This window comes from Marmota flaviventris, chromosome 14, assembly GCF_047511675.1.
Source record: "Marmota flaviventris isolate mMarFla1 chromosome 14, mMarFla1.hap1, whole genome shotgun sequence".
NCBI lineage: Eukaryota > Metazoa > Chordata > Mammalia > Rodentia > Sciuridae > Marmota > Marmota flaviventris.
In genome coordinates, this window is record NC_092511.1 from 7,292,226 (window position 1) to 7,302,534 (window position 10,309).

The 10,309-nt window shown below is 52.4% G+C and overlaps 1 non-coding gene across 1 annotated transcript; it reads left to right on the forward strand.

Moving 5' to 3' along the window:
* The first annotated feature begins 3,711 nt into the window (after window positions 1-3,711).
* Window positions 3,712-3,821, forward strand: LOC114094726 (U6 spliceosomal RNA). The gene has a single exon (XR_003583126.2). It is a non-coding gene; the product is annotated as a U6 spliceosomal RNA (small nuclear RNA).
* Window positions 3,822-10,309: the final 6,488 nt, after the last annotated feature.

Below are 10,309 nucleotides of genomic sequence, written 5' to 3' on the forward strand. Positions count from 1 at the left end.
AGACAGCAGGGCCCAGCGGGTGTGGAGGCCCCAGGAGCAGCTCCGGAAGTCATCCACGCTGCCCGGGAGCCTCGGCTGGGCCTAGGGACACCCACTTCCGGAAGCAGAAGATGTGGAGGAGAGAGAATCTCAGAACCAGGGGAATCACTGAGAGCTCGAGTCTTCAGTTAGGTGGGAGGCAAGGAAGGAGGGGACAGAGGCAGGCGGCACAGGCAGGGCCAGGGCCTCCACACCAGGAGGCTAAAGGGAGGAGCTGGGGAAAGTCGAGAGCAGACCCCACCCTGATCCTACTGGGGACTCCCAGAGAAGGCCACCTGCTCTGGAGAGCAGACCCCACCCTGATCCTACTGGGGACTCCCAGAGAAGGTCTCCTGCTCTGCTGTCCACCCCAACCCAGGGAACCCTATCCCACAATCCTGGGACCCCACCCCACCCCCTCCTGGGCCAAAATAGTCAGAAAAGTGGGGGCTCTGTGACCCCTGCTTGGCCTCACAGGACACAGAGGGGACCCCTGGGTTTAGTGATAGTCGGGGTCAATTGAAAGCCTGGCTTGGGGAGTTAGAATAAGCCACTTCAGTGAAGGTGAAGTGACCCCAAAGCCAAGACCAATGGACATCCAGTCAGACCCCAGGGCACCTGCAGGGCCCCAGGAATCTACCAGGGAGGGTGGCTGAGCTCCACCGACTGCAGACACGAATTCTGCCACAAACCCAGGTGCAGGATGAGATGGACCTTGGCCCCTAGCAGCCTGGCCCACCCAGGGGAGGCCAGCCTCACACCTGGAGGCCAGCCACTCCCCCCAGAGGGGGCAGGGAGAGGAGGGAGGCAGGGAGAGGAGGTCTTGATGCCAACCGTGTGTAGCATGGCACTGAAGCAGCCTCAGGAGGGACAGAGGCCTCCTCCCACTTGCCATCGGGTGCAACGTGGAATTCGGTGGCCTCAAGCCACTCACAGAGGCTCCACGGAAGTTGAAGAATGAAGGAAGGCCAGAGAAGATTCTCTCTAAAGCTCTTGGCTCTGCTCCTCCCTAGAAGCAAGGCTGCGGGGCAGAGTCCTGGGACCCGCCTGTGAGACAGACGCTGAAGGAACCTGGGCAAAGGGGGGGCCACCGCACACCTGTCCTGCACCCTCATGGGGACCCGAGTGGCCTGCTGTCCCCCAGGCTGTTGGCCCTGTGCTGAGCTGCGTGGAGGGGACTAGTGCTGCCACTGGTGAGGACAGAGGCCTCTGCCTCCCCACTGTGTGCAAGAAGAGTCCTGCCACGGCCCAGAGGCACAGGGAGGAGACTGGTGAGCGGTCAGTCACGGGCCCTGGAGACCAGCCCTGCCAGAGGTGAGCGCAGCCGCACTAGCAGCCTCTTGCCCTCCTGAGCACAGCGACCAGTGCCTGAGGCCAGGCAGCCCTGGGGAGGGCAGGAGCAGGCAGCCTGTTAGGGGTTCCCAGGAGGAGACTCCGGTGCCCCAACTCAAGGAGGGACCAGGCGTATCCACAGCCTGGGGAGGGCAGCTAGGGCAGGGGGCAACTCACTCACTGCGCCCGTCACCCACTGCTTGACTTAGAAATTGGAGTTCCAGCGGATGCCCCCATGGGGTCCTATGATGACCCCGTAGTCATCAATGGCCAGGCTCTCAATTCAGTGAAGACCTCGTCCCTTCTGGCATACCAATCTGATTCCTGGGTCTAATCTACCGCATTTAAAGAAACCAAGAATAAAACGAATGTGCACTGATGAGCTTGAGGTGCCCGGTTCACAGAGTGCACATGGGACGACCCCATCTGCCATCCCAAACTCACGGCAAGTCCACTGCTCTTGAAAACAGTCACCAGCTGCACAGAGATAGCCCCAGTGCTGACCTCTGCAGAGCCCCCTCCACATTCACAGGTTCTGGGTTAGGACGTGAATATGTCTTCTTGGGGGGATATAATTTGACCCATAATACTGTCCCTTCCCAGGGCAGCCTACACCCAATGAGGCCGACACAGGTGTGAAGGCTGGAGCATGTCAGTGGAGGGGCTGTCCAGTCCTGGAAGGACAGGGCTCTCCACCCTATCCACTGGATTTCCCGCTCACCTCCAGCAGAACAGCTCTCCACCCACCACCAAACGACTCCCAACATGACTCTGTCTCCAAGTGACTTCCCTGGGGACCAAGGCTGCATCATTAACTCACCCTTTGTGGGGACACAGGCCATGCAGGCAGGTCACTGGAAATCTAAGAGCACACACATAAGGCCTCCAGATCAGAGCCTCCCTTCAGCCTCCGGAGTGAGGGCGCACACTCCAGAAAGTTCCAGAAACTACCCTGAGTAGGCACCTGGATTCCGTTCAGGAGCAGACAGAACCGCTCCTGCGGTCACACCCTCCCCGTCAGGTGACGCTCCCGGTCTGCAACCCTGGTCTGGCCAGCCCTTGGCTGGTATCCATTGTCTGTCCATTTCTTCATGCAAGAGCCATTTGTTGGGCCTCTGCTGTGCGTCATGCTAGGTGTCAAGGGCACATGGGGGTCGGGTTCCTGCCCTCGAGGAGCCCAAACACAGCCGAGGAGAAAGGCGGGCGAGGAAGTGTCTATGACACAGAGTGACAGGTGTGGGAGAGGAAGTGGGGGCTTCAGGGGGAGTCCAGGGAAAGGGACTCAAACCCAGAGGGAAGGGGGGACAGGAAGGCTCCCCAGAGACCCCGAGGGAAGAGGACACGCAGACACTCCTGGCATCTGGAGTGACAATGCTGTGTGGCTGGGGGGCGCCTCAGTCTGTCTTCTGCTGCTGTGACAGACAGCACAGCCCGGGAAACTCAAATAGACGTTGGCGGGCCACGTTCTGGGAAGGCCCAGATGGAGACTCTGGAGCTGAGCGGTAACAGGGCCCGGGGCCTCGCGAGGCAACAGGAGAAGAGAAAGCCGAGATCCCTCGTAGAACACAGCTCTCACTGTGACCACGGACCCCTCCTGAGACCAGAGCCCCCACCACCTGGCGCCTCCTGAGGGCCCCCCTCAGCACTGTCAGCTGGGGACTCAGTTCCCAGCACGTGGCGTCTGGGAAACACCGTGGAACCGCAGCAGGTGGAGAGGGCAGAGGCCACGAGGAAGGTCCACGCCCCACACGGAGGTCTGGGGCTGAGCTCAGTCCATGGCGCAGGGACACTGGGGACAGAGGGCCGAGGAGGCCAAGGCGCTGTGCGGAGAGGGATGAACGTGCCTCGGGGACAGAGACCAGGACCAGGGCGCAGCGCTCCCACCGCACAGAACAGCGCGGCTCCGCAGAGGCCTGGCAGCCCTGTGTCACACCTCCCAGCCAGTGAAGCCACCACCACAAGCCCAGAAGGACCGCTGCCTCAAGGACACCGGAGCCTCGCGGGCTCTGCAGTCTGCAAACACATCCCCGCGGGCAGCTCTCCCCAGGGACGGAGGCAACGCGCTGCAGATTGTCAGTCACTCGGCGCGGAGTTTGGCATCTGCCTCTCACAGCTGCCCGCATTCCCAGCTAAAATATTAAAAGAAATATTTTTGTGTTACAGTCTCTGCTGTGCCAGAATCTTGCTGTGCATTTGTGACAATTTTATGGGCTCCTCCGAAGGCTGAGGGAGCACTGCAGAGGGGAAGGACAAAGGTGGCGTTCCCAGTTCACAAATCAGCAGCCACACTGCGCTGGGAGGGGCTTCCTGTCCTGGCAACCCATCACCATGTCACCTTCACAGTCAGAAGAGTGGGCAGGAGTGCTCGCTTGCTCGGCAGCACAGACACTAAAATTGGAACCATACAGCGAAGATAGCCATGGCCCCTGTGCAAGGGTGACCCGCAAATTCGAGAAGCATTCCATATTTTGAGCAAACCTTTGGAAGGTCATTTCACCATTGTATATTCTAAGAAAATAGACTCAAGTTACACTGGATAGCACCCAATATGGAAATGTAACTTTCATACAAAAAAAAAAAAAAAAGTGGGCACGAGTCTCAACACTGAGAGAACAGTGGCGATGTCAGTGGCTTTGTGGTCCCTGAGCCCATGCAGGATAGAAACCAAACACAGCTAACAAGGGCATGACGACAGAGCCATGGATTGCGCTGATTCATGCAGCAGCGTGGCTGCCCACAGGAGGGTGGCGGAAGTCCAGAAGGAAGGGCACACATGTGGGCTCCAGACCGGAAATCAACACAAGCTGTGGGGCAGCCTTTCACGGGACCCACACCATGGTCAAACACGTTGTCACGTGATTTAAAATGTGTCTAAGATCCAGTCAGATCTTCCCCAGACTCTTAACGTGGAAATGCGTCTGAACGAGGGCCCTGGTCCAGGGACTGTGGCCACACTGGCTTGCCTCCCTGATGCCTTCTTGTTTGGCTTGAACCGTGGATGCGACCCGGAGGCCATTCCCCATGAAGTGCGCAGTGCTTTTCTCCTCAGCACCTCCAACTTGAACTTGAAGCCTCTACTCCCACCTTTGCCATTTAGCTTAAGCCCAGATCGAGTTGTGCCTTCTGTGAACCCGATGTTACTGCCTCAGGGAGATCGGTCAGGAGCCCTACTCACCTCCACAGAGCCCCTGCATGAGGACAAATCGGGCCTCCTGCTGACCGTGCCCCTCTGTGTCCAGTCCTGGTTATTTCACATCTTTAAAGCTGGACTCACAGTAACTCAGGGAGAGAAGGTGCCATTTAGCCCAACCCTTCTCCTCGCTTTACATGTGACAAAACTAGACCAGACAGGGCACTTTGCATATAGCAAGGAGTAAAAATGAGATAAGATACTGTTAAAAGATTGATAACTATGTCAAATGAATAACTAACTTGCACAGGTTACAAAACTTGTTAGAAGCGGCTGTCACTGTCCCTACCCAGGCAGCACTACAATGTCTGATACTTTGGGTGGCTGTGGGATTTGAGTGTCTAGCCTGTGGCCCGTGAAAGGGAGGAGTAAACCACTCCCAGGACCTTCTGCCTCCCCTTTGCTGGTCGGGAGGCTTCGGCTGGAGCCTACTTGCTCCACTGGGAGGGCTTGGTGTTCTGACTAGCTGAACCCTCAGCCTTCACCAGCTGATCCACTGATACCGCTGCAGCTTTAATCTGCAAATTTCATCACTGGATTTTTCGTATCCCGAGGATTTCAATCTCCTAAGAAAGAGGGGCAAGAACTTCCTGGACACTTTCACTATTTACACTTTCGGAACTGGACGACTCCGGAGCAAGCAAGTGAAGGAACTTGAGCACCTCACAGCAAGGCCAGTGCAGGACCAGGGGGTCCAGGGAACCAGAAAGAGGCCAGTGGTCTGAAGACAGGAAATACCACCCCAAGTTCCAAGCGTGGGAATTCTAGAAGCAAACCAACAAGACTGACCAATTTTAAGCAAAATTCCAGTTGGAATAATATTTAAATGATTAGTGGGGAAATAAAACACTAATTTCTGGGACGAGTCTGGTCACCCCAAGGACTGACCAAATCTCACTGGGACGAGCTATCAGGGTGACAACCTGTCTTCATCTTAGCAATAAAATGGTTCTCATCTTTTCACAATTCTTTGCATAAACAGAAGGAGGAGGAGTGGGAAGGAGGGAGAGGAAGGAGAAGGAAGAAACGGAGAAGACTCCATAGCTGGCAACTGATGTTCTGGATGTGACAGTAGAGGAGGCTGATGTCACCTGGAAAGCCAGCTCCAAATCATACTGCCCAGTCTAAGTCCCCAAGAATCCTCGGGCCCACGGAGATGCTGGTGGGGCCTGAGAGTAGACCTGGCATTTCAAAAGGCCTGATGGAGCGTGCTTGTGCCCCAGGTTTCAGCTCGGTACAGCAGAAGGGGCCTGGGGCCTGTTGTGTCCCAGATGCATGGGTTGGAGTAGGTCAGAACACCTGTCTGGATGCTTCACTTCTAATAATCTGAAAGTCCTGTTGCCAGAGAACACCTAAAAATGCTGCATAATAAACCGTGATCCCTGTTAACTGCACAGCTGAGCAGGGGATCAGCGAGACAGCCCAGGGCTGAGCAAGAGGAAGCTGAAACTCAAGCTGCTGCCTGTGGGGACACTTGCCAGGCTCAGGAGCAAAGAAGCTTAGTTTCCTTCCAGCACAAACGAGACACAAGACCTTGGGTCATACAGGGAGAGCCTTAGAAACCAGACTCCCTACACGTGTAGGACCCTCGGGGCTGCTGTGGTTCAGATGAGACTTTTCCCCTGAAGCTTGGTCCCCAGTGTGGCCTTGTTAAGAGCTGGGGAGATCTTGAAGAGGCAGACCATAGTAGGAGGTCACTTGGTCATGGGGACACTGCCTTCAGACAGATTAAAGGAGTTTGCCCATGGCCTACTTAGTTCTCATGAGAGGGTTGTTATAAAAGAGTCAGCCAGAGCTGGACATGGTGGTGAGCACCTGTAGGTCCAGCTACCTGGGAGGTTGAGGCAGGAGGATCAGTTGGGCCCAGGACATCAGGACCCACCTGGGAAACATAGCAGCACGCCATCTTAAAAAAAAAAAAAAAAGCAAGCCTGACCCTGCCTGGTCTCTGGCTTTCTGTCTTACCATGTGATCGCTCCCTCTCACACACATTGCTACCATGAAGCCATCGACCCTGATGTGATACAGCCAGCTGGGTCCTAACAAGACCTAGCACCCTGATGTTCAGACTTTGAACCTCCAAAATGTTTAAAGCCAAATTAACCGCTTTTATCAATAAAATACCCAAGCCTCGAGTATTTAATTATAGCAGTGGAAAACAGACTAATACAGAGGCCATACCCTCGGTGATAGGATTATGTAAGACAAAAAAGTAACAAAAAGAGAAGATAGGGGATGCTTGTTCTCAACTCCTAGGTTCTAAATGATTACGAGAGTCTCCCCAGAGAATCCACATCACACACCCGCCTTTGTTGAGTTTGGAGTTGAATGGACACCAACTATATGGTTTGGGAAACCAAAGACAAGAAATTAGTGGTCTTAGATTCATAGTCTCCCAGGTTCTTGGCAAAAGCAAATGTAAATTCTCTTACAAGCAACATATTCTCAATCCAAGGTATATAGGATTTCTAAGAAAAAGTCTAGTCATGTTGCTGGCATGGTGGCACACACCTGTAATCCCAGTGACTCAGGAGCCTGAGGCAGGAGGATGGTAAGTTTGAGGCCAGCCTCAGCAACTTACAAGACCCTGTCTCAAAATAAAAAATAAAAAGGGTTAGGGATGTAGCCAGGGTTCAATCCCATGTACCAGTGGGGGTGCGGGGTTGGGAGAAGCCAAGTCAATAAAAGATTAGCCTTATTAAGGATTGACACACACCAAATTCCATTTTAAATCCTTTACAGGTACTGTCCCACTTGATCCTCACAACATTCTCTTAATGGTAGGTTTTTGTTTGTTTGTTTGTTTGTTGTTTTGGCTACTGGAAATTTAAGCTAGGGGCACTTTACCACTGAGCTACATCCCCAGCCCTTTTTGTGTTTTGTTTTGAAACAGGGTCTCACTAAGTTGCTTAGCGTGTCTCTCAGTTGCTGAGGCTGGCTTTAAACTTGCAATCCTCCTGTCTCAGCCTCCCAAGCTGCTGGGATTATAGACATGTGCACCATACCCCATAATGATAGGTATTCTTATTCTCATTATTATTGTTGTTAGTATCATTCCTATCCCTGGATTCAGAATGGGAAAGAATGAAGACATGAAGAGAAAAAGAAACTTCCTCAAGAACACACAGCAAACGAAAAGAGGTGAGTTTCAGACCCAGGAAGTCTGGTCCCAGTCTGCTCTCTGAACCCCTAACCTGTGCTGCCTCTCCACCCAGTGCTCCCCAGAGGATCCATCATGGGCTCGAGAACCAGGCACCAGCCAGCAGGGTTTCCAGGGAGTGGAAGGAGTGGGTGCAGCATACAAATTAAGTTTTAAAACATTTAAAATACATTTAAAACATTTAAAATTCAAAATACAAACAAACAAAACACAGAAGAAAAAGAGTAAATAAGAAACAAAATCAAAAATTTTTTGGAGTAAGAAATATGACTAAAAATAACAATTCAATGGATGAGTAAAGCAGAAATGAGCTGGTGGGGTGGGGAGAGAGGGCTGGAGGTGCAGCCAAAGATGTGCAGGGCGAGCCACAGACAGCGACTGGGGGGGCGATGGGAAGGTGAGAAGCAGCGGCTAGGATCAGAGGGACCAGCTCACGTGCATCTGGCAGGTTCTGCACAAAATAAGAAAATGCAGAAAGCAAAGGAGAATCCACCTGCCAAGGGCCAGGGAGAGTCCTGAGACTCAAGATGCGGTCAAAAGCAAGATCCCAAAGCTGGAGGGACACTGTGGACAGCAACAGGGAGGGGACTTCCCCTTGGTGTGAGGCAGGCAGATGATGTACAGCGGCATCAGCCAGAACATGACGTGATATTGGTTTCAAAACTCTAAATAAAAATCATCGTCAAAGTAGGACTGTACAGGGGCTGGGGATGTGGCTCAAGCGGTAGCACCCTCGCCTGGCATGTGTGCGGCCCGGGTTCGATCCTCAGCACCACATACAAAGATGTTGTGTCCACCGATAACTAAAAAATAAATATTAAAAAAAAAAGTAGGACTGTACAACTGGTGAAATCATCCCTTGAGAATGACGGGAAATGAAGTTACCTACAGGGAAGTAGAAGCTAAGTGAACTTACCAACAGGTCCTTGGTAGAGGAAGTTCTAAAGGAAGTCTTCAAAGAGAAGAAGGTGGAACCCAGAAGAAAGGCTCCAGATTAGCAAAGAAAGGAAATAGGCCAACAGGCTAAATAAGCTCGGACTAAATGAAGCAACCATAACTCACTTGAGGAGTAATAAAAAGGAACCAAAAAACTGGCTAAAAAATAGCTTAAAATGGGACTAGGTAATTATAGTAAAAAGCATTCTAAAATTCTTGTATTTTAGACAAGATGAGAGAAGGACAGAAAAATTGCATAACTTCAGAAATTAAATATATATGTTAGAAAATATATATATGTATACATATGTTAGAATTTTAAAGAAATCCACTAGCAATTAAGCAATTTTCAAAGAGCTAAGGAAGAGAAATACAATTTATAACCTTCAAAGTAACAGAGAATGGAAATGAGTTTCCAAAAGGCAGTACCAAATGTGTACCAAATAAGATGGTAGGAAATAAATGTAAGTTATCAACAATTACAATAAATATAAATGAACTAAACTTGCTAGGTGAAAGACAGAAGTCGTCAAATAGAATTTTTTTAAGAACAGGCTTCTGCTGTTTCCAAGAAACATACTTAAACATAAAGCTTCATCTTTAAAATAAACTGATGGGAGGAAACAGCAGCAAATATTTACCAAAAGAAAACAGCGGAGCCGTGTTAACGGAGGAAACTGCTTTGTCGACAGTGAACTCACCTCCTAGTGACGCAAAGCAGGCCGGGAAGGTGCCACCGTGCTGAACCTGCACACCTAAGGACACGGCTCCAGGACAAACCCAGACACCCCGGGGACCTGACTTCTGACTCACAGAATTGAGCACCCCGCGGGAGTGGCAAGGACCCAGGGAAAGGCCGAATGTGACAGAGTGTCATTAAGACAGGGCCACTCATAGTAAGTGGTCATTGTTAAGGAGAAGGCGTCCCTGTGGAAGGCAAGCCTGGCCTGGGACAGTCCAGAGCTCCCGGGCACAGCCCAGATCCCATTTGAGAGCAGCCAGGAAGCCTCCAGATCCTCTGCCCACCCCCAAACCACACACCTGCTAAGAAGGTCACAGACAATATCAGGGTTTCACAGACACCCTGAAAGACTCCTGGAACCTCCCAGGTTCCTGGGGACCCTGATATAAGGAGATGACAGCCAGACAACTAGAAAGCATGCCACAGGACAAGGTTTAGGAGCCTGGGGCCCGTCCTGAGAAGAGCTGCCTCCTCAGAATCTGAGAGACAGCCTCGGTGGCTGGAGAGCCGTCCTGGGCAGGTCTTGCTCTCGGCAGCTCTAGGGGTCAGAACTGAGGCCGGCGGCAAGGCTCAGGGGTCCTGAGAGAGCATTTCTAAAGGGAGAGCGCCTGGCTGTCCTCGGTGATGCAGAAGGACAGCAGAGGCCCTGGGGGGGCTGCCCAAGGACCAGCGGCTCCCGAGGAATGCAGGACCTGGGGGTCCTGTCCAGCTCCTCAGGATCCAGGGATCAAACAGGGACGACAATTGTGGGGATCTGCAGCCTCCCGCCTGCCCTCCGGGTCACCAGGTGGAATGGCACCGGGCATGCTGCAGGTGGACCTGGAGGTGCATCTGTGGAATTTTACTTCTAGCAAAGAAAAGAGACAGTGAGCAAAATAACTTGTGAGTGATGAAGGCAATGAGGGGACAGTGACAGAGGCCATCGGAGAGC